Consider the following 22,372-nt stretch of genomic DNA (forward strand, 5'->3'; position numbering starts at 1 on the left):
CTGGGCTGAATGGCACCCAGGCTGGAGTGGAAATAGATTTGAGGAATCCTTGTCACTTGTTATTGGCCTCACAGCCCACTCATCTCTTGGCAAGCAAGTTGCAAAAAACACTGTTGGACTGCTGTCCTGGGTAAATCTACATACAGATGACTTTTCCAAAGCAGGGCATCTTTTCCCAGTGAAATACACATCCTCTTCTTACCCATGAAATTGTGATTGAAGACACCTGTGAGCCAGATCTGTGTGAGATTGCAAAGGAGCAAAGCTTTGGCATTTGGGCACACTTCTCTTGGTTTCTTTGCTCAGGGCTTTGTTGAGCACAGAACACATCCAGGTAGAAAACTTTTGACCATACAGGATCTTTTGGTTCCATTGTCCCCCAAACATGTGAAGAGGTGGTCCTGTTGTAATGCCAATTAACAAAGAGCAGCACAAATGACACAAAGAAAACATGGCAAAAGAGGAAGAGGAGCAGCCCAGTGAGGAAAGGATGTGGTGAGACACTGGCACATGGAGTGAGCTGCATTGCCATAGCCTTGAGGCTAGCAGGTCCTGGTCACACATTCTCCTTTTGGTTTATTTAAATTTTTATTTATTTATTTATTTACCTTTTTCAAAAACATCAAAATAAAATATATACAATTAAAAATATGTCATCAAAATTTCAAGATACAATCAAAACACATTTATTCAAAACGACATTTAAAGATCAGAACATATGTACAACTCTAACTAGGAAGGCTAAGGCATAAATCCTATTCTTGAAACACTCTTCATGCAGGCGGCAGCTTCTTCCTGAGCTTGGAGGAAAGAGAGCTCTTCTGTATGGGTGGGTAGGAGATAATGGGAAGTCAGCACAGAAAACCTGTTGGTAAGAGTGTAGGCAGTCAGATCTGCAACGTGGAGACACAAAGTACAGCAGAGGCCACAATGCAAACCTAACACAGCCAAAGCACCATATTTCATGGGACATATTTCCTGCCAAGATCTTTTATGGGACATTATTTCCAATAGCTGCACAGGGAAACATGGTCCTGCTGGCAGACACTTGAGGCAGGCCGGGGGCAAAATGCTGATCCACTTCCAGAGAGGCACCCCAGGAACAGCCTGGCCTCTGGGCTGCCCTGGGACAGCAGGGAGCCCCGAGCCCTGTGCTCTCCAGCAATGGCTCAGCTGCACATGCACCCTCCTGCTCCTCTCCCTGCCCCACAGCTGAGCAGCCCTCCAGCTGCACGGGGCACTGGCAGCAGCACAGCTCATTGCAGGGCCACGTGCAGGGCACAGCTGTTCCCTGGCAATGTGCACAGCCTGGCTGGGCTGCCACAAGACCCTTCCTCCCAGCAGAGAGCGGCCCAGCTCCCCCCTCACCTCTGTGTGAGGCTGAGCCAAGCTTGGCCCTAACCTTGTCCTCAGTCTGGAGTTGCTTCAGGCCCCACACGCCATGACTAGGAAGGGCAATGGAGAGAGCAGGGGCAGATGCACGCCCTTCCTTAGTCTTTTGTCATTTTTGGCACAGCTAAGAGGTCACATCCGGAGGTGTCCAACTCAGCCCTTGGTCAGCTTTCTGGAGAACACGATGGCTTCACCAGCCCAAAAGGCTGTTGAGGTTTTCCCGCAGGTGGGGAGGCTTGCTGGCAGCACACTTCCTCAGCTGGGTGCCCATCACCTCGCAGAGGGCACAGGCCAGCTTGGTGAGCACCGTGCGGACGCTGGCGCTTGGCACAGGCAGCGCCTTGTTCTCCAGGCAGGACCAGAGCACGGGCAGGGCGCAGCGCTGGACCACTGCAGGGCTCCTGGCATGAACCCACTCCACCAGCACTGCCGGGAGAGAGACACAGCTCCTTACCCACCAGCCTCAATGCAAACAGGGATCTGCCTCTGCTTGTGCTTCTTGGGAGCTGCTCTGGCTGAGGTCAGTGAAACAGCACACAGAGCCCCATGACCCAGAAACGGGCAATGCAGCTGGTCATCCTGGAAACAGAACCACCAACCCCTCAGGACTAATTTCTCCATCCAGAACCTTGTCCCTGTGGCAGACTTTGTACCTTCCTAAAGCATTTCACAATCTGTTTCTGCAAGAACAATGACTGCAATGTCAAATTTCTTTTTATTTCCACTAAGAAGTTGTCTAAACCCACACTGAAGATTTGAAAATGCACCCTAGAGAGGCAATTGAGAGATTTCTAATAAGAGGGATGATTCAATTTTTGTAACTTTGATGTCAAGGGCCAGAAGTCTAACCTGGCTCTCCCCTTTGCTCAGTGGTGCACAGCAAAGGGCAGCATTAGAACCCACTTCAAAACTCCAGCCCACCAGAGATGGGTGTTGCCTGACAGCTGGATGAGAAACACCAGTGACTAGCTGGTGTCTTTGGCAGAATGCTTTTGAGGCTTCCAACAAAATGCTGTTTGAAACCTCAGGGTGTCTTAGAGAATTACCCAGATTCCATTGCTGTGGCATTTGGACATCTCCACATTTTAATGGCATTTCCACTCCCAGTGTTAATGGCATTTTTTCTTATAATGTCCACTGAAATAGAGGCATAGCGAGAGAAAAATGCTGCACAGCAGATGGAAATTTAACCAAAACACAAGTGTTTTCTCACATTGTCTCTGAAATTTGCACTCTGCTCATTTTCTGAACTGAACTATATCAAACACAGACAAAAAGATACTACCAACAGGCTTCTTGCATGGCAGATTTGGCTGGGAGATCAAAACCTGAAGTGCTCTGGAGACCATTCTTCTTTTCTGATCAGGCAAAATGTTATGTAGTAGCCATTTATTATCCTGTGCTGGAAGAGACTTCATTTTCTCTATGCTGTTAATCGACCAGCACCTTAATGCAACCATTCAACATTGAAACAGCTCCTGAAAGACCCCAAACCAATTCTGCTAAGCAGGGAAAGGGTTATGGTACCCCTTTCTAAATGGGAGTTCATTTGAGTTTAAATGTAATTAAAGACATTGGTGACTATTGAAGTGAGGAACAGCTGTCTGTTCCTACTAAATCTCGGAGAGAACATCTGCTCTTTCTAAAGTAGTCCTAATTTATGCTTAATTCCTTTATTTGAAAAAGAGATCAAAAGAACTGCAGAACTAAATTCCCTGTTATTTAGGGACATTTAGCATTTAAAGATGCTGGCATAATTAGCAGTGGATTTAGCCCCAGCTAAAGCAAGGCTAACAATTGTCTTCTCTGCTATATATTGAGATTATAATTTTTCCATTCTTTGGCTACTGCTGACATAGCAAGCTCCTCTGAGGAATCCATTTACAGCTGCATTTGTAGCATTTGGGACAGTGCTGACACAGGCAGACACTGCATACCCTGAAATGCTCACTCCAATGCCACTTGGATTTCAGCACAGGCAGGGAGCCCCAGCACTCTGCTTCTGCCCCTGTGCCCCCAAAGGCTGCCTTGCACTAAATCCGTGCCTCTAAGACGTGTGTTGAGTTTTGACCTAAGCTGTGACCCCCAGGCTCTGCACGGCTCAGCCTCAAAACTTCCCAAGAGAAAAACAAGAATTCTGTGAGAACAAAACAAACTGATTCCCTGAAACAGCGTTTGCCACCATTTTCCCTAAAGGATCACAGATGTCCCTGAGCTCCCAAGAGAGGAGCCAGCTGGGGTATTTGAGCCCCTCCTTTCCTGCAGGTGGGTTCTGAGATGCCCCAGTGAGGGCTCAGCCCTGAGGCCGAGCGCTGCCCCAGCTCAGGTGCTGCACAGCTCTGCAGCAGCCAGGGAAACCTGCCAAATACACCTGCCTTGGCTGCTGGGCAGGAGGGACAAGCTCAGCACCTCCTGGTGTGGAGGAGCTACTCTGCTGTCTGCTCACAGGCATTCCCTGTAAATACTCCCTCGGAGACCTCTTGGCTTAGAAGGGGAGGCCATACCTGCGATACTCCCGGTGACATCCAGCAGAGCTTGGCCACTCAGATGACTCCATTGGTGGCTGAACTCTTTCAGCAGTGATACTTTATCTACAAGTGAAACACATGTTTCTGCTCACTTGTCTGAGGTCATAGGAGAAAGGAGAGTGGGGAGGGAAAGGGCAGGGCAACCCCATTTTATCAAAGAAAGTCAATTTCTGCTGATTTCTGAATTGTTATTGACTTTTCTTCCTGCCTACTTGGCAGGGTTTCAAATTCCAAAAGAAAAGCTCTCCTTTCGCATCTGCAAATCCAAACTCATCTCCTGTACCGGGAGCTATGTTAAAGCATTTCACATCAGGGACCTCAAGAGGAGTTCAGTCACATGTAAGAAGCAGTGAAAAGGTTTTGCATCCCAGAGCAAAAAGGAAGAAGCCCATCCTTGGCACACAGAAAGGCACTGAGTCAGGCAGTTCAGGACTTCACAGAGCAGCTGAGGTGGAGAAAGTGGAAACTCCCCTTGAACACCTGCCTCCCCAACACTCCAATTTTCAGAGCTGACATAAGTCTATGTGGCAAAGGAATTTAGAGCAGCCCTTGCCTATGTAGTTCTTTGCTATTGCCATCTTGCCCCACACAAAACAACATGTAGAACAAGGCATCGCTGCAGCTGGATTTAGACTTGCTTGTTACAAAGAAATTAACTTGGTGAATCATAAGTTCCCCTTTGAAAAAAGAAGAGAAAGAAGAAAGGTAGAACATAGGCAGCTAATGCCTATAATGTAGAGCCTGCCAGGTGGCTGCTCTGCAGAAGCTCTGATGGGCCAGTGTCCCTGCATGCCAACAGCAAAGCTGTTCATTTGGGAATTCAAATGGGGACCAAGAAAACTGCAAAACCCCTTTCCCTCTGAATTGTAGCAAAGTTATAGTCCAGGACTTGCTCTTCAGAGCTGCAGCACAGAGCCAAGGGCTGCTGGGACTGTTGGGCAATGCTGCTGCACATTCCAGCCTGCTGGGGATGGTGCATAAGGACTGCAGCTGCACAGCTTCTGGTGGCTGCCAGCTGGAGCCTTCCACAGACAACAGCAGCTACCAAGGCACTCAGCGTTCTCTTGTGTGGGAGAGACAGAGGCACAGGTGAGGAGAGTCCGTGCCAGGGCTCAGCCTTACCCAGATGAGCAATGGATTCTTCCAGTGCGCTCACAGCTGCGGCATGAACCCCGGGATCCTTTGAGTTCAGGTTCTTTGTTATTCCCTGCACCAAAGGGATCATCACCGGGTTCAGGGCATCTTCCAGGAGGCTGATGATTTCAGCCAGCACGTCCAGCGCCTTCTGCTTCACTTTCTTGTGGCTGTCAGATATTCTCAGGACAAAATAATCAAAAATCTGTGAAGAGAACAAGCAACATGAAAGCTGGATTCACATGTCCTTGTTTGAAGAGTGGATATAGCACTCAGCAAGGTAAAAGATGAAAATGATCCTCTCTCTCATGTCAGCACTTGCTTGCACAATTTCACTCTTTTCCTGTGGGCCACTCACTGGAATGGTAGCGCAACCTCATGCTGCTTGAAAGATTTTCTTCTGTTTTTAAGAGGTTTGGTTGGGGACAGAGTAGTTCCTATTGTATTTCTCTCCATCTAGAAATCATTAAATCAATTCCATTTGTTAATGCAAAAGGCTAGCTTTGCTTTGCAAGTATGTAAGCAGATATTTACAATGCCCATTTTTCTATACAGTTGCCTCAATACTGAGGGCAGCTATGATTTTGGCAAAACTATGGCTGGAGAAGATCTAAGTTTGATGTTGTCTGTCTCAAAACCTGTGTCTGGAGAAGGGCAGGGCTCTGATCAACTCTTCCAGGATCCAGATCATTTCTCTAAGAGGGAGACTTCTGAAATGAAATGTGCTGTACAGCTCTCTTTAGAGCAGGTTCAGTCCCTTGACAGCCACAGCATCAGGCACCGTATTCTGGACAAAGGGAAAGAGCAGCTACTGGGAGGAGAAAACATGGATCTGTCCTTAGCTGTTTTCTTCCTTTCCAAAGAGAACAAAAGGTCCCCAAGTAGGGTGAGCACTGTCTTTACCAAGAGGAATAGGGACAAGTGGAAATGAGTTCCAGAGTTGTGCCTGAGTAGACAAGATGGAGTTTACAGAAAAATTCTTTCAAAAAACTGGGTTTAAACCAACCCAGCCTAATACTTCTCTTCCCCGTGCAAATCCATCATTTCTCTAGAGAACAACAGCCACGCTTTCAGTGGCTGGATTCCCTTCACTTAACCCAACTAGCAGTAGGAGACAGCAGCAATTACAGCAGCAGAAAATGCTGCCATCATCTGATGAACAGCATCAATGGGCACCTGCCAGACAAATGCAGCTGGACTGAAAAAACTTGTCCTGAAGCCTGAACCTGGTATAAATTTGTCTGGGTAAGAGGGACCAGCCTGTCCCAAACAGCCAGGATGGAGTGCCAAGACTCACTGAATTAACTTTACTTCTGCAGCCTTAGGAAAGGGGCTAAAGGAAAGGGACAATGAAGACACCCTACATACTTGGACAATGTTAGTGGAGATGAGCTGGGGGCTGGTTTTGCACAGGTCTAGGAGGAGTGCCACTCCTTCCATGCGTGTCTGAAACCCCTTGGCTTCCAGGAGATGGTAAACCTTCTGGAGTGGCTCCGTTTCTTCCACAGCTTCAGGCAGCGTGACCTGGGCTTTGGCACGGTGTGCGAGGCGTCTGTCAGAGGTAGGTTTCACCCTGGAAAATAAATCCAAATCAGGACCTGTTGGTGACAATGCCTTCAGTTAATTGTGAGCAAAACATCCTGAGGAGCTTTCCTCATGATGTTATTTCAAGCTAGAAAATCATGAGGCTCGGAAGAACAACATGGACCTTGTGACTATCATTATGGGAGACAATCTGCAAGGAACATTCTCCCAGTGCTCACTCAGGAAAACCAAGGATGAGATGCATCTGATCTATCTTCAGATGGCTTCCAAGGCACACGGGTTACATTGCTTTGTGGGGAAAGAGAGACACTACTTCCAAGTTTAAATGCCTCTTCATATGGGATGTGTGTGCCTTATAATAAGGAAACTCATCACTCTGGAGAAGTGTCTCTACAACCAGGCATGGCAATCTGCAAAAGCAGCTCAGATGCATCTGAACAGATGAACAGGGGCATATCTGAAGGATCCAGAAAATCAGTAATAGAGATAAAACCAGAAGCCAGACATCCCAGAACTATGCTCACATTTTGTTTGCTTCCCTAGAGACTAGATGCACAGCTCAACAACCCCACAGGGAACAATTCTCCTGGATCAACCTGTCTCTTCCTCGAGCATGGAAAGATGCTAGAGCCATGCCACTGAGGCATGTGGTCACGTTCCTGCCACTGCTGAGCACGACAGAGCTAAATAAATCCCATCTGTTATCAGAGGAGCATAGGTAGCTCTGCCACTGGCATGAAGAGACAGCAAAGACCAAATTCCTGTCTTAAATGCTGATTGCAGCACAGGGGGAAATAAACCAAACACGCTTTCCATTGAGCAACATATATGAAGGACAGGAATATCAAGACAAAAAGTCCACCTTGAGACACCTGTTGACCAAAGTTGCAAAGGAATTGCCTTGCTACTTCCTACTCAAACTTGGTACTGTCTGAGGGTAAGAAAACCATGACTCAGCCAGGCCAAATCACATGGATGAGACCTGCATCTTTGTGGAATGGCACCTTGCTTCTAGTCTGGAACTCCTCATCAAAACACCCATCTGAAAAAGACTCCACTCAGATTAAATAAAAAACCACTCTAGTTCAATTTACTTGTCCCAAGTCAGGCAGCAGAAAAGTGGACCTCTCCTAGCCTCCACAACCCTGCCCTTGCCACTGCACTGGATCATCTGAGCTGCCACCAATGGATGTCTTTTTGTCTCTCCATTTTTTGTGGAAAGCCCTCCAGAGAAGTTGTGTTCAGCATAATGCAGAAGTAGACATTTTTTATCCTAGGGAAAGGAAACAATCTCGGGCACTGTTCATCTCTGCCAGAAAGATTTGCCTGAGGAAGAGGCATGTGAAGCTTGTCATGGGCTTTGTCACATCTGACAAAAGTGCTCAGTACCGTTTGCTAGAAGGCAATGTGGCCTGGGGCTTCTTGGAGCCATCGTTCCTCTTCTCCACCGGCTCCTTGACAGATGGACGTTCACCCTTCTGGTTTTCCATCCCCTAGAGAGACATAAAGAAACCCCATCAGTCTTTAGGATATAAAACAGGAAATCCCTGTCTAAAACACAAGTTAGAACCAGAATCACTGCTACCAAGCCCTAGGGAAACATTTTCTAACTTACAGAAATAAACAGACCAGAGATTCAGTGATGCCAACTCTTTGTTTTCAATAGCCCAAGGCAGGTTATGGGTGCTACCACACTGAGCAGCAGTCTAAAATCCCAAATTCATTAGTCCTGAGCATAAATGGGAATAATGCAAACTGGTAGGCAACGAGTGGTCTTAAAGGAAGCAGCAGAAAAAGTTGGACTCTGTGGGGGTTGGCCCATTGTGTTGGAAGTTGATTTCGTTCAACACTCACTCTCCCTGTGCCTGCACAAAGGCACACTCCCTTCTATAATGTTGATAAAAAAATAAAATCCCCCTCCTAACAAACAAAGGATTTTTCACTGGATGCTGCTGAATTCACCAAGCTTCTTCCAGCTCCACAGGGCTTGACAGCAGGGCAGTATTCCCAAAAGACGGACAGTAATTGTAGTAACTAGGATTGACTTGGACATCTTTTGTCTATTTGGAAATTTTCTTGGTACTACTGCTTCCATGTCTTTTGCAAAGACTCTGTTATCTTCAGGCTCTCTTATGTTCAATTCTCACTTAATTGCTTTACTGGGGGCAGAGCAGGGAGAACGTGGTGGGGGCTTACCCTTAAATGTAAACCCATTTTCTCCTCTTTCCTTTTCCTCTTTGTGACCCATTTTCAAAGTATTCAAAACCCCACTTATTCCCTAATAATAGCAGTTTCTTTGCGGCCTGCAGATGAACAGGCTGAGGATTAACAGCTCATTCCCAGGAGCAAAATGATTCAGCAGAAGAGGAATGAGATAAAGATACATTGGGTATGCTTGACCTAATGTAAGCAGTGGCAATACTTGCACAAAGGAGACATTTCTCCTGTCAAGCACTTACTTCCTTCTTAATTCTTGTCAGAATATCTTCCAGGTCACGTGTGGAAAGAGATTGTTCCAGAAGCATTTTAAATTTTTGATGGCTCAGCAACATCTTCACCATCTCCTGTCCATAATGCCTGAGGAAGGATAGAAGGAAGGGCAGGAGAAAGGAAGACAGGAAGGGAGGGAGGGAGGCAGAAAGGAAGGCAGGCAGGAAGGAAAGAAAAGTGAAGAAAGGAAGAGTGTTAACAGAAGAGGCTGACACCTTAAACTCATCAGGTGCAACCCTTGCATGAGAAGGCATTACCTACTCAGCAAAGAGGGAGATTTACCTCCACTTGACACTGCACAGTGCTGTCAGCTGAACACAAGAGGCAAGAGGAGAATGTGGGGCCACAGAAAAATACCATTTCACTCTGACACTGTGGGTGTTCCCAGGGAATAAGCAAAACACATCTGCTTTGTTGTCAGAGCCTATTAGCAGTGTCTTGCTGCCATTGCACAAAAATTTGCCTTTCTTTAACTGGCAGGGAAGCCAGGACAAAACACCTCCTGCATCCTATTGATTATTCTATACTATATGTATGCACAGGGGTAGCTAGTTGCACTGGTGTTCTTGGCAGCTATTAATGGGAATTTCATCATCAAAGTAAGGGGATTTTGGTGGTTTGAGTTGATTTTGCCACCAGGAAACCACAGTTTTCTTCAAGAAGAAATTTGGAGGTCATTGAGCCACAGATAACAGCATTCTAGAAATGTGCAGAAGGGGTTTTAGAAAGAGTGAATATATTGTCTAAAGACCCCCTGAAATATTTCTAGGAATGTCTTAAGTTAATGAGAAGCAGATGTTTGGGATCCTTCAGTGATGAATATTAGCCAACACTTTGGCTTTGTGTTTTGCACCTAAGGCCAATCAGAACTGTTGGACTGGCTAATCTGAGCTCTTTTGATCTCAGTAAAGAATCCTTCAAGTCACAGGAAGTTGGCAATGCTCCTTGCTGGCCAGCCTCAGGTTACCCAGTACAGTCATTTCCCCAGGCATTCCAGAGCAGTGGTCACAGCACCAAGTCTGACTGAACTCGAGAAGCATTTGGACAATGCTCTCAGGCACATGGAGTGACTCTTGGGTGCCCTGCACACGGCTGGGAGCTGGACTGGATGACCCTGATAGGTGCCTTCTAACTGGGCATATTCTGTGATTCTATGACCCTTATCCACACAGTGAGGTCACTTATTATTGCCTTGAGTTTCCACACTTTTCTGGTTTTACCTTTAAAGCCAAACACAAAACGGTTTTCCTGTTTCAGGAAGTGAAATGAAGATCATTACCTTGTGTCCTGGTGACAGTCCTGAGCAAGCGTCCCTGCTACCTGTGCCAGCCTCTCAGCCCTGGCTGTGCCTGCCAGCTTCGTGACTCCCAATTTCTGCATCAGGGACAGGAGGAGTTGGGCCGCACACTTCCGCACCTGGGCGTAGCGGCTCCTGGGAAGGAGAGAGCAAACCCTGGGGCACGGGGAGAAGGAGCAGCAGCAGCACAGGCCTTGGCCAGAGCCTGCTCCCTGTCCTTGCTGGGGGAAGGGGGCCTGGCTTCTCCCTGCAGCTGCCGACACCTGCAGAAGGTTCTGTCCTCAGATAAACACAAAGTTAGCATTGGGCTACTCTGTGCAATGATCCTGATGATCCTGAAGGGCCCCTTCCAACTGGCCATATTCTACAGTTCTGTGATTCTGAGAACTAATAGGCTGCAGGAGGGCAGAAATAGGTGACAAGAGGAAAGAAATGAGGTTGATCAGAGAATGAAGTCACTGAGTTCCCAGAATGTTGTATTGTGCTTTTTGTTTTATTAGTAGGTTTATGGTTTGATTTGTGATTTGGTGGCTTTCCTTGGTGCTGTTTTCCTTTTGTTTCCGCCTTTTCCCAGTTATTTCGTCAGCTAGTTTCTAGTTTCTATTTCTCCAAACTTTAGCCATTTATTGAAACCCCTTTTCCTCCCTTGGAATGTTATTGTTTCACTGCTGTTATCTCCGCCTAGCATTTTTACTCCCAACTCTCCTGATTTGTTGAAAGTTGCACCTTCCCCTGAGACCTGCCCACACTTAAAAGTCTTTGTTCGCCCCTTGATCGGGGTCTCAGGAGAGGAAAAGGGGAAGTTTACCATCAAATAAAGTTTCCCTGGGACCCGTGTGCGCTGCCTGTGTTTTATATTGTGCTGAAACAATTGAAAACTGGGATTCAACGGAGCTCCAGGGGGAGCCTGCCACCACCCCCCTCTTGTCATCAGCTAGCCGGGAAGCGGCAGTTTCGCGCTCCCAACGTGGGGCAAGATAAGATCATTTACGAGCTCCTTTTATGACTCTAAGAAGAGCCCATCGGTGAATTTTATGGTTCTATGGACTTTCTCCGCCCTTCCTTCTCACTCAGAAGCGGAGAAAGAAAGCTTGCAGAAGACTCGACTGAGTCAGGACTTTGCGCAGACAGCGGAAAAAAGCTGCTGGGCTCCTGCAGCAAGGCAAGGTGTGTGCACTGGGACAAGCACACCAGGGACCCACAGTGGCCGCGCCCTCAGTCTTGGGAACAGGCTTTGGAGCACCAGGAACACCCAAGTCCCTGGAGGCAGCAAGCCAAGAAAGAGAAAGTCCCCAGTCTGTCAGCGATCAGAACATCAGTTTCAGCACACCCTGATGAGAAGTGGAACTGCCGTGGTGGTCAACCAGCGTCACTCATCCGGCAGAAGAGGGCTGGCTGGACGGATGTCTCGTCTCCCAGGAAAAATCGGCCAGAGGCCCGGCACCAGTGGGTGAGCTGTGCCACAGCGGGGGTTTTTCTCTTTTTTCTTTTTTCTATTCCTGGCGGGTGGAATTTTCTCAAGGGCCCGTGGCCAGGCCTGTGAGGATCTTTATCTCTGGCACGTTTCCCTCTCCCACCTCATCAGAAGGTCCTCCTCTTGTCCTTCTAAGAAGGACAGGAGCAAGACAAAAGATTTTCACAGGTCAGCAGCACACTGGAATTCCCCTGTTCCCTTGTCCCTCAGACTTTCCAAAACAACCCTTCCCCGCCCCACCTCCCTGGGAGCTGGCTGGCCGCACTGCTCCGAGCGCCCGGCCGCTCGCTGTCCAGGCCTCACTGGGGAACTGCAGCGAGTCAGGCCCCCCACCCCGCTCTTTGTCTGAGATGGAGGATGGCCACTCCACCTTAGACACGCTTTCCCCCCTGCCTTCTTTTCCGCTCCTGAATCTCTCCGGCAGCCCATCCTCCCCTGTGGGGCCACATTCCACGGGGAAGGTGTCAGCCCGTTCCTGCTGAGGGGGAGGCGTGGGTCTGAAGCAATGTCTGCTCCTTCTCCCAGTTCCGCCTCTGGGGACGAGGACCCCAACCCGGCCCCTGCCCAGAAACCGCTCTCCTTGAGAGCCCCCTCCCCTCGGGAGGGGAGCCCTGCGGGGAAGAGGGAGAATTGGAAACCCGATCTGGTAATCGCAGTCTTGCTTTCCCCCACAGGGCAGCAGTGCCCGGATCCATCCCCTCACATAACCCTAATCACTTGAGCAGCCAGCAATTGCTTTACAACACCTTCTGTGAAATTCAGATTGAATTAGCATTTAATTTTTATAAAAGACCTTTTAAATAATTTAGGATTTTAAAAAACCCTTGTAAGAAATTTTCAAATTATAGAGTTGTGAATTTTAGTGATTGCAAGAAACAATAAGTAAGCAGAGAACCAAAAGAACAATTTAGAAGGTTTTGTTATTTTTATGCAACTTTATATATTTTTAATAATTAAAGTATTTTAATTTTTAACTCTAAGAAGTGCTGCTCAAGTTTCCCTGTCCAGTTTCCTAGTCAAACCTTACCCAATGTTCCTTTTAATTTTATATTACTATATATTGGCAAAAGCACAAATTTTAATTCCGTTTATATTTTTACAAAATTGACAAGTTTAAAAATTCAATTATAGAATTATCCTTTAAACCCTGGGTATTGCCTTTTTGCAAAGGGCCCTGCAAAGGCCATAAAGTGATGATATTAAAGGGTGAACTGAAAGTTTTTGCTTTAAATTAATTAGAGGTTTTATAAAAATTGAGTTTTAATAATAATTAGTTTGTTAATTTGAAAAGTTGTTAATGTGATTTGAAAATGCAAAATACCTTTTTAAAGGTTTTTAAGCAGTTTTTTTTTTACAGAAGTAAACGATTATTCATTTGATTAAATTTATAAAAGTTCAATTACTGTACAGGTTTTCAGTTTTGAAGAATTAAGTGGTTTTATTTTGAACATATGTTTTTGTATGGTTTTTAAAAAAATGAGTTGTTTGTCATATTTGAAATAATTTTGGAAAACTAACCCCGTTGTTCAGTTGTATGTTATGGAAAGAAGAATGTTATAACTACACCGAAGTCTACTATGCTACATTTGATCATGACCATTTTCTGAACTGAATTTCCTTGAAGAGAGAAAACCTTCAAACTTGAGTTTCCCAACAGAAGAACAAGATAACTGAAGTTTTGAAACAGAGAAGAAGATCAGCCAAATTGATGTGAAGAACATCTCATTGCTTTGCTTTGTATTATGAAATAAATTGTACTTGTATTAATAAAAGAAATGTTAAATTGTTAAAAAATTAGTAACCAGGAGCCAATGGGTATTTAATCAATTTAATACCATACCTTCAAGTTTTAAATCATAAGTTTTGAGTCAAAATGAAAAGAAAATTTATATTTATTTAACATGAAATAAATTTGTTTGTTTTACACATTGAACTCTGGGAAACGATGAAACATCTTTCTATGGAACATCCTTTTATGAAATGGTAAGCTTTCTATGAAATGTTAAATTCTTTTTAAGTTTGTCACTTTTGAGTTTTTGTTTGACAATTTAAAACAATTTTTTAATTACCTTTTGAGCCCAATTTTTACCAGCTAATTATTCAAAAATTACGATATTGTTTTGCAGTGATTGAAGACATGAATAAAATGATAGTTAAAATACATAATCAGTGAAAAACAAGACAAGTATAAGCTAAATTAGACATATCCAAAATTATTTGAGTTTTTGAAAAATTTTTAAATTATAATTAGTTTTATTTTACGTTTGTAAAATTTTATGATTTATTACACTAATACCTTTTGTTCTTTTAGATAAACTTTAATGTCCTTTTTGTATTTAAGAACGGGCAGATGTTGTATTGTGCTTTTTGGTTTATTAGTAGGTTTATGGTTTGATTTGTGATTTGGTGGTTTTCCTTGGTGCTGTTTTCCTTTTGTTTCCGCCTTTTCCCAGTTATTTCGTCAATTAGTTTCTAGTTTCTATTTCTCCAAATTTTAGCCGCTTATTGAAACCGCTTTTCCTCCTTTGGAATGTTATTGGTTCACTGCTGTTATCCCTGCCTAGGATTTTTACTCCCAACTCTCCTGATTTGTTGAAAGTTGTGCCTACCCCTGACCTCCCCCCGCATAGAAGTCTTTGTTTGCCCTTTGATCGGGGTCTCAGGAGAGGAAAAGGGGAAGTTTACCATCAAATAAAGTTTCCCTGGGACCCGTGTGCACTGCCTGAGTTCTATATTGCACCAAAACAATTGACAACTGGGATTCAACGGAGCTCCAGGGGGAACCTGCCACCCCCTCTCTTGTCATCAGCTAGCCGGGAAGCGGCAGTCCTAGGCATGAAGATGCTCAGGATCTTCCACAGATGCTCAGCAGGCAGTAGGATTGCGGCTGGATGTCACTCTGGAAATGCCAGTGGCTCAGCTGAGAGCTCTGGCAGTGACTGACACTGCACTGAGAGGGGCCACAGTCCTGCAAGGGTCTTTCATCAGGAGCAAAGAGCAGCCTGGAGGGTGGGCAATGCTGGATCTGTACCACTGCGTGCTCATCCTTCACCTGAATGTGGAGCTGCCCCCAAAGTTGCCATGCATCACTTTTTCTTTTTCTCCTGTTGGGTATATTTTGGAGCAGCTGTTCTATGTGGCTTTTGATGGTGATCCTGTGGCAAGCAGCCATTTGCCTGCTGTGCTATCCTCACAACTAATACTAACTCCTCATTCCCTGTAGTTTTATTTGAGGTTTTTGATCTATTTGTTGGACTGGTTTGCGTGGGTTTGTTTGTTTGCATGGGTTTTTGTCTGATTTGGTTTGAGGATTTTGTTTGCTTTTTTAGAAATGACTGGTGAAGTTTTCCAAACTCAAGAAAATGTAAAGCAGGCTTGAATTTGCAGAAATTCCTTTGGGCTGGGTTTAGCTGCATCCCCCAGGCTCAGGATCACTAGTATATTTTCAGGTTTTGCTCTGCATATCAGCCTGCCCAGAATCTGCTTGGTGTTTCACAAATGGAGAAGACAATGGACATTGTGCCAAGCTTCCTTTCAAACAGAAAAACCTGGGTCAGCATGACAGAAAAGAAGAAACAAAAAATCACCAGTTAGAAGAGAACCAGTGTCCCACCATCTTCCTCTCCACTGTTATTAATTTTGTACATTTAGAGGCAAACGTGGGTCTAAAGCTTGCATCTCTCAGTTCCTGATGCTATTTGCTACCCTGCAGCCTTGACTGGCCCTGATGTGACTGACTGCTGGGCAAGTGGGGCTGGGGATGCTCAGCCTGGAAACAGGAGACACTGGGAGGCCTCCCTGTGGCTCTGCAGGACTGGAAGGGTCCCGCAGGAAAGAAGGGGACAGAGTGTTCAGCAGGGCCTGTGCTGACAGGACAAGGGGGGATGGCTTTCAACTGCAGCAGGTTGATTGAAGCTGCATCTAGGGAAGCTGCTCTTTTCCACTGCGGGTGGTGGGGCACTGGCCCAGGCTGTGCACAGAGGCTGTGCATGCCCCATCCTTGGCAACAGGGCTCTGAGCAGCACGCTCTGGGGGAAGACTGCTCAGCTGGGAACAAGATGTTGTTCTTCAGGCTCCCTTGCAAGCCCAACCGTTCAGGGACTCCATCATTCCATGGTCTCCACTGTCCACTTCAGATGGAGCCTGGGAACTGTGATGTCACAGCCCACGCTCCAGCTGGAACGTCCAGCACCCAGCAAAGGGCACAACACAACCCTTGGCCGTTGTGTTTGCACACTCTTCACCCTGCTCCTGCCCACTCTGCTTGTCACCTGCCCCCTGATAACCCCATCGCTCCTGAAAGATCCTGAGTGCCTGGATTTTGTCATCCAGCCCTGCAGGATGTTCCCATTTGTCCTGAGGAAGGTATGGTGCCATTCCATGGAGGTGGACACTCCCCACCTGCCCGGGTGGGCTGGAGCTCTGTGGGGATGGAGTGGGACAGGGACCCCACTCTGAGGTTTTGCTACCTCTGCAGGCTGTCCCAGACAGAGAGGAGGAGATGGAGGTAGATGCCAAGATTGATATGGAGGAGGAGATGGAGGTGGATGTGGAGGTGGAAGAAGAGATGGAGGTTGATATGGACGAGTCCATTGAGGACATGGACATTGATTAAAAAGGTGAGGAAGAGGCCATGGTCTTGGCATGAAGAGCAATGCCAGCAGCAGGACAGGCAGAGTGGGTCTCCTGCTGCCAGGCTGGGGCTGGGCTGGGTGCTCCCTGCTCAGGGACATTGTAGCCAGGGCACTGGATTCTGGTGGCCATCCACAGGCTGTCCTGTGCCTGCTTTGCTCCACACAAGCTCCATGCCAGACCCAGCCAGGCTCAGTTCTGCTAGCAGAGTCCTGCTGCTGGGCCAGCTGTGCCAGCCTAGGGGCACATGCAAGAGCCCTCTGTGCCTGACTGGAGTGACTGTGGCATTTGCTTTTCTTCCAGGTGCGATGGACACCACAGAGACACCACCCTTTTGTATATATGTTCTTCAGTTTGTTGTTTTTCTTTAGAATATAGATTGTAGGGCAATTTTTGACTTCTGTAAATACGTTTCCCATAGTTTTGTTAGGTAGGTTTTTCTGTATATATGTTCTATCGATTTTTGTTGTTACATATATTCTTAAAATGTAAACATGTTCTGTATTTTTGCTGTTGTTTTTCTGTAATAAACAAATTTTATTTTTCACACCCCAGTTCTCCTTGTATTTGCTTCAGGCACAGGCCGCATTTAGCAAAGTTGTAGTTTCCACTTGCTCCAGGTTCCCAGGGCTGGAGGTCAGAAGTAGATGAAGGGGAAAAAATCCACAATTAAGAGTGTCCATGACACCCAGAGCCAAAAGAAGCCCAGGGGATCAGGAAAGAGGGAAGCACGTGCTCCAAACAACAGCAGAAATGAAGTGAGAGCTCTGGAGGGAACAAAAGAAAGAGGCAGCCTGAAGAAAGGAAAAAACGTCTCCCCACAGGGTGTTTTGCTTTTTTTCATTGAGAGTCTCTTCTAGCATGTGGTGGAAACCCAGAAAAATAAAGGTCAGGAGAAGCATGGTTTATGGGGAACATTGCTGCATAGTAGACAATCCTTGTGCAAATCAGTCCATGCAGCACTCACATATTGAATTGCTTCTCTTCCTGGGGATGCAGAGTTGCTTTATTTACTCCAAGCAAGATTTTCTCCCTCCTCCCTGGCAAAGAACAAGCTCCCATCCTGGCAAGCGCTCGCTGCTTTCCTTAACACTCATCACACCCATGCTAAGGAGAGTGGAGCAGGTTAATTTATCACTTGTTGCAAGTTCTAAGTCCTTCTTAGATAAGGACCATGCTCAGCTGAGTGACAGTGAAGCAAAATGGCAAGCCAGGAATACATTGCCCTGCACACAACATCCTCCATTCCCATGGGATGGTTTCTCACTGGCACACAGGAGGAAGGAAGGAACCCAAATGCATCATTGTACATCAAGTCATACGTGTTGAGGGATGAACAGATCTCACGGGGATATGGAAACCCCCCTGAAAACCAGTTCAGAGAAATCCTGAGCTGTTTTGTGGTCCTAGGCATGAAGATTTAGGCTCAGGATCTTCCACAGGTGCTCAGCAGGCAGTAGGATTGCGGCTGGATGTCACTCTGCAAATGCCAGTGGCTCAGCTGAGAGCTCTGGCAGTGACTGACACTGCACTGAGAGGGGCCACAGTCCTGCAAGGGTCTTTCATCAGGAGCAAAGAGCAGCCTGGAGGGTGGGCAATGCTGGATCTGTACCACTGCGTGCTCATTCTTCACCTGAATGTGGAGCTGCCCCCAAAGTTGCCATAGATCACTTTTTCTTTTTCTCCTGTTGGGTATATTTTGGAGCAGCTGTTCTATGTGGCTTTTGATGGTGATCCTGTGGCAAGCAGCCATTTGCCTGCTGTGCTATCCTCAAAATTAATCCTAACTCCTCATTCCCTGTAGTTTTATTTGGGGTTTTTGATCTATTTGTTGGACTGGTTTGCGTGGGTTTGTTTGTTTGTATGGGTTTTTGTCTGATTTGGTTTGAGGATTTTGTTTGCTTTTTTAGAAATGTCTGGTTGCAGCGGCTACTGCTGACCTCTTGGTCTCTGACTCGCCCGGCTGCACAGGCCAGCACCGCCAGCAGCAGTGAGGGGGGAAGGGCACTCTCCCGCTAGGAGACTTCCTAGGAAGAGTATTTAAGGCGGAATGCTTTCAGAAGGGCGAGAAACCCCCAGAGCCGTGAGGAGAGAAGCTGGGCTGCGTGCCGCAGGAGAAATGGCTTGGACCGCGCCGATAGGGAAAAAGGAGGTGTTTTATTGATGGTGCGTCGGGCGCGGACAAAAAAGCTTGTCCGGCAAGGTCTTATAACTAGAACACAGCGACCAATCTAAAATTTTGAGAGGAGGGAATAACTCATAACAAACAGCTTGGATGTCCAGTGTAAATAAATTAGGGGTTGAACCCTGACCTCTAGTCCAATCATTCAATGTCCAGGTCAGAATGTTCTGGATGAGTGGGCAAGGACCATGAATAACAGACAGACAGTCAGGGAGGAATTTAGGAAAGATAAGAGTGTAAACTGACGGGACAATTCAGAAGAGGGAGAGAGAGAGAGCCCGGACAAAACCATAAACAGGAATGGGGGGTACAGGAATAAACCAACTTAAAACTAATGCACCCCAACATCTCCCCCTTCTTTGTTTAAAAAAAGGAGGAGTGGGGTAACTTAAAAACCATCTTCTGAGGATTCATCTGACCAGGGGTTGTCTTTTAATTGCTCGTCTTCTTCGGTGCCTTCTTCTTCTTGACTTCCGTCCATAATCTGTTCTTCGACTACCACTCGATTCACTTCCACAGCAGACATCGACTTAACGATAAGCCCTCTAAGAATTCTCCAAACGACAGAAATTGCAATTGAAATGACCAGTAAAATGAAAAGGACTAAAACAACAGTTTTCAAAATAGAGACTACCCAGCCCGAGAGACCCCATCCCGTAAAGATGTCTCCCAGCCAGTCTGATGTTTTCTTCTTAATGTCGCTGATCATTCCCTTCATTTGGTCAATAGATCTTCTGGCGTCCCCGGCTTTGGATGATAAATTGAGGCAGCAGAGCCCTTCGAACTCTTCACACCGGTGATCATGGAGCAGCAATAGAAAATCTATTGCTGCCCGGTTTTGGAGAGTCGCCTGCCTTGTTATTTCCTCGTCTGCTAGGAGGTTACTTAGAGCGGCTGAGGTAAAATTGGCTTGTTTGGCTACCCAACACTCTAGGTGGGCTAATTCACCTAGAGACTTCGCAATAGACACCCACGGGAGAAACACTGTCCATGCGACACCTTCTGTCTTTGACCAATGAACAATATTGGAGTCGCACTGTTCATTTAAATCTTTAAGATCTCTTGCTACACGGGCCGAATTGTGTGGGACAATTTTCTGTTTCCAATCTTTAATTTGGGAATTGTTTGGAGCAAACAGCGTCAGCCGTCCAAATGTACACGGGCCTCCTAGAAGGCGAGGGGGGATGCCTGCCCATGTTTGGTCTCCGCAAATGAAAAATATACCGTTGGGAAGGGATCTGGGTTTATCTTCAAAGGAGAGGGCGATGGTAATATGGGAGGTAACAGAACACCAATTTCCTGCTGCGTAGTTTTGATTTGGTTCTATGATCGGTGTAAAAGATTTTTCGTCGCGGTCATGGAAAGGGAAAAATTGAACACACAAATTTGCTGATGCGGAGCCGAGCAATTTAAATTCGGTGGGGTCAGATTTAGATATGTTCAATTTGGACATTAGCCTCCTCCAGATTAAATTGGGATTGGGACTAGAGGGACGGAAAACTTTATTTTGGGAAAGGGGTTTAAGGAGGGAGTAAAGGGGCTCGGGAAACTCCTTTGGAGGAAGTGGGATCCCCACAAGGCAGGTCGACAAGGGGTCTGCTGCCGAGGTGGCGGTGAGGCACAAATGATCTCTGCCGAGGGCGCCAGCGAGCATCTTCCAAACATTTTGCTTAGGTTGAGGAACAATCCATGAGCTCGCGATGGCCAAAAGGTTCCAGAGAATGATCAGCTCGATGTGGGTCATGGGGATGGGCTTTCTCGGGCTTTCTGAAAAGAACAAGACAAAAGGTCATAAAGGTAAAACATCAGGAATGGTTCTGCTCCGGGAGGTCTAAACCTCCTTCAGAAGGCCTCTTTTTTCTCCTCCAGCAGGCCTCTTCGACCTGTGCCACTTTCTTAGTTGGAACTTTACTGGAGGCGGTGTATGGCTTGACCCATTTTGAAGGGACCCATTTTGGACCCGAGGGAGTGGAAACGCAGGCGTATCCCCTCCCCCAGGTGACAAGGTCAAAAGGTCCCTCCGTCCTCCAGGTCTCGGGGTCCTTTACGAGAACTGGAGGCTTCTCTTTCGGCTGCAGTTGTTGGTGTTGCCCAAAGTGCCGAACAAATGGTGGATTTAGATTCTCAAAAGAGCAGTTTAAGAAATTGATTGTGAAAAGGGCCCTGGCAAGGCGGACCTGGGGGGACTCCATCTTCATTGCCTCATGTTGTTGTTGAAGGACCCTTTTGAGGCTCTGATGGGTCCGCTCCACTACAGCTTGACCTGTTGGGGAATAGGGGATGCCGGTCTTATGTTCTATTCCCCATTGCTGCAGGAAGTTGCGCAGTTCCCTGGACTTATATGCTGGGCCGTTGTCAGTTTTTAATGTTTTTGGAATGCCCAGCGTGGAGAAGGCTAAAAGAAGGTGTTTCTTGGTGTCATTTGCCTTCTCCTCTGCGTGGGCAGAGGCAAAAACTGCGCCGGAAAAGGTATCTACTGATACGTGAACGAATTTCAGTCTGCCAAACTCAGGGACGTGTGTAACATCGGATTGCCACACTTCGCAACTCGCCAATCCTCGGGGGTTAGCCCCTGCGTTGACAGTTGGAAGCTGGAAGGATTGACAGTGGGGGCATGTGGCCACAATGGCCTTGGCCTGGTCACGGCTAAGTTGGAACTGCCTGACCAGACCCGGCGCATTCTGATGATAGAGCTGGTGGCTGATCTTAGCCTGGCGGAACATGTCTGGGAGCGGGGCCACCTGCACAGGGGCAGCGAGGGCATCCGCTCTCCTGTTCCCCTCGGCGATGAACCCTGGCAGGTTAGTGTGGGACCGCACATGCATCACATAAAATGGTTGCTCTCGGTGAGAGACTAAATTTACTAGTTTGGTGAGCAATTGATAGAGGGCTACGTTGGACACTTCCTGCAGAATCGCTTGTTCTGAACGGGCAACTACGCCCGCTACATAAGCGGAATCGGTGACCAGATTGAATGGTCCAGGGAACTTCTCGAAAGCCCTGACAACAGCATCCAACTCAGCTACTTGAGGTGATCCTTCCACCTCCTTGATGTCAGCTTCCCACTGCTGAGTCTGCGGATCCCGCCAAGTCAGAACTGACTTGTGGGAGGCGCCGGATGCGTCAGTGAAAACGGTCAGAGCCTTCAGAGGAGTCCTGCTCTGAATCTGTTGAAGAGATAATTTAAACTGGACTTCCGAATTAAAAATTTTGTGAGCCGGCCGATGAATAGAAATTTGACCGGTGTAGCTGTCCAGAGCGAACTGCAGGGCCTCATTCTCTTGGAGAAGGTGTTCCAACATAGCTTTTGTAAAGTGGGCCGAATCTAATTTGAGTGGTATGTGAATACATGTGAAATCCACACCTGCCAACTCCCTGATCCGAAGGCGAGCCTTACGGATCAGCTCCGTCACCAGCTCCTGTGGCCTCGTCATTCTTTTGGACCTTTGGTGACTAAGGAACACCCACTCTATAATCAAGAGAGGGTCCCTAGCCCCTTGATCTTTTTTGGTGTTCTTGATGTCCTCCCACTGGAAGATCATTCCATGGAGGTGTGGCAATTTCCCAAGAATAATGAATTTGAAGGCCAGACCCGGCTGGTAACGATGGGCCTGCCTCTCCGAGATGGACTTTTGGATCTTTTCCAACGAAGCTTGTGCCTCTTGGGTGAGCGACCTAGGAGAACTAAGCTCCTCTCC

At 46.8% G+C, this 22,372-nt stretch overlaps 2 long non-coding RNA genes across 2 annotated transcripts; one reads left to right on the forward strand and one right to left on the reverse strand.

Moving 5' to 3' along the window:
• Positions 1-7,758: 7,758 nt before the first annotated feature.
• Positions 7,759-10,407, reverse strand: LOC135292739 (uncharacterized). Its single transcript, XR_010354910.1, has 3 exons — positions 10,369-10,407; positions 9,059-9,176; positions 7,759-8,092 (listed from the first exon to the last, which is right to left on the reverse strand). It is a non-coding gene; the product is annotated as an uncharacterized LOC135292739 (long non-coding RNA).
• A 5,674-nt stretch (positions 10,408-16,081) lies between these two features.
• LOC135292670 (uncharacterized) lies at positions 16,082-17,002 on the forward strand. The gene is made up of 3 exons (XR_010354891.1): positions 16,082-16,225; positions 16,338-16,479; positions 16,796-17,002. It is a non-coding gene; the product is annotated as an uncharacterized LOC135292670 (long non-coding RNA).
• Positions 17,003-22,372: the final 5,370 nt, after the last annotated feature.

This window comes from Passer domesticus, unplaced genomic scaffold, assembly GCF_036417665.1.
Source record: "Passer domesticus isolate bPasDom1 unplaced genomic scaffold, bPasDom1.hap1 HAP1_SCAFFOLD_44, whole genome shotgun sequence".
NCBI classification, from domain to species: domain Eukaryota; kingdom Metazoa; phylum Chordata; class Aves; order Passeriformes; family Passeridae; genus Passer; species Passer domesticus.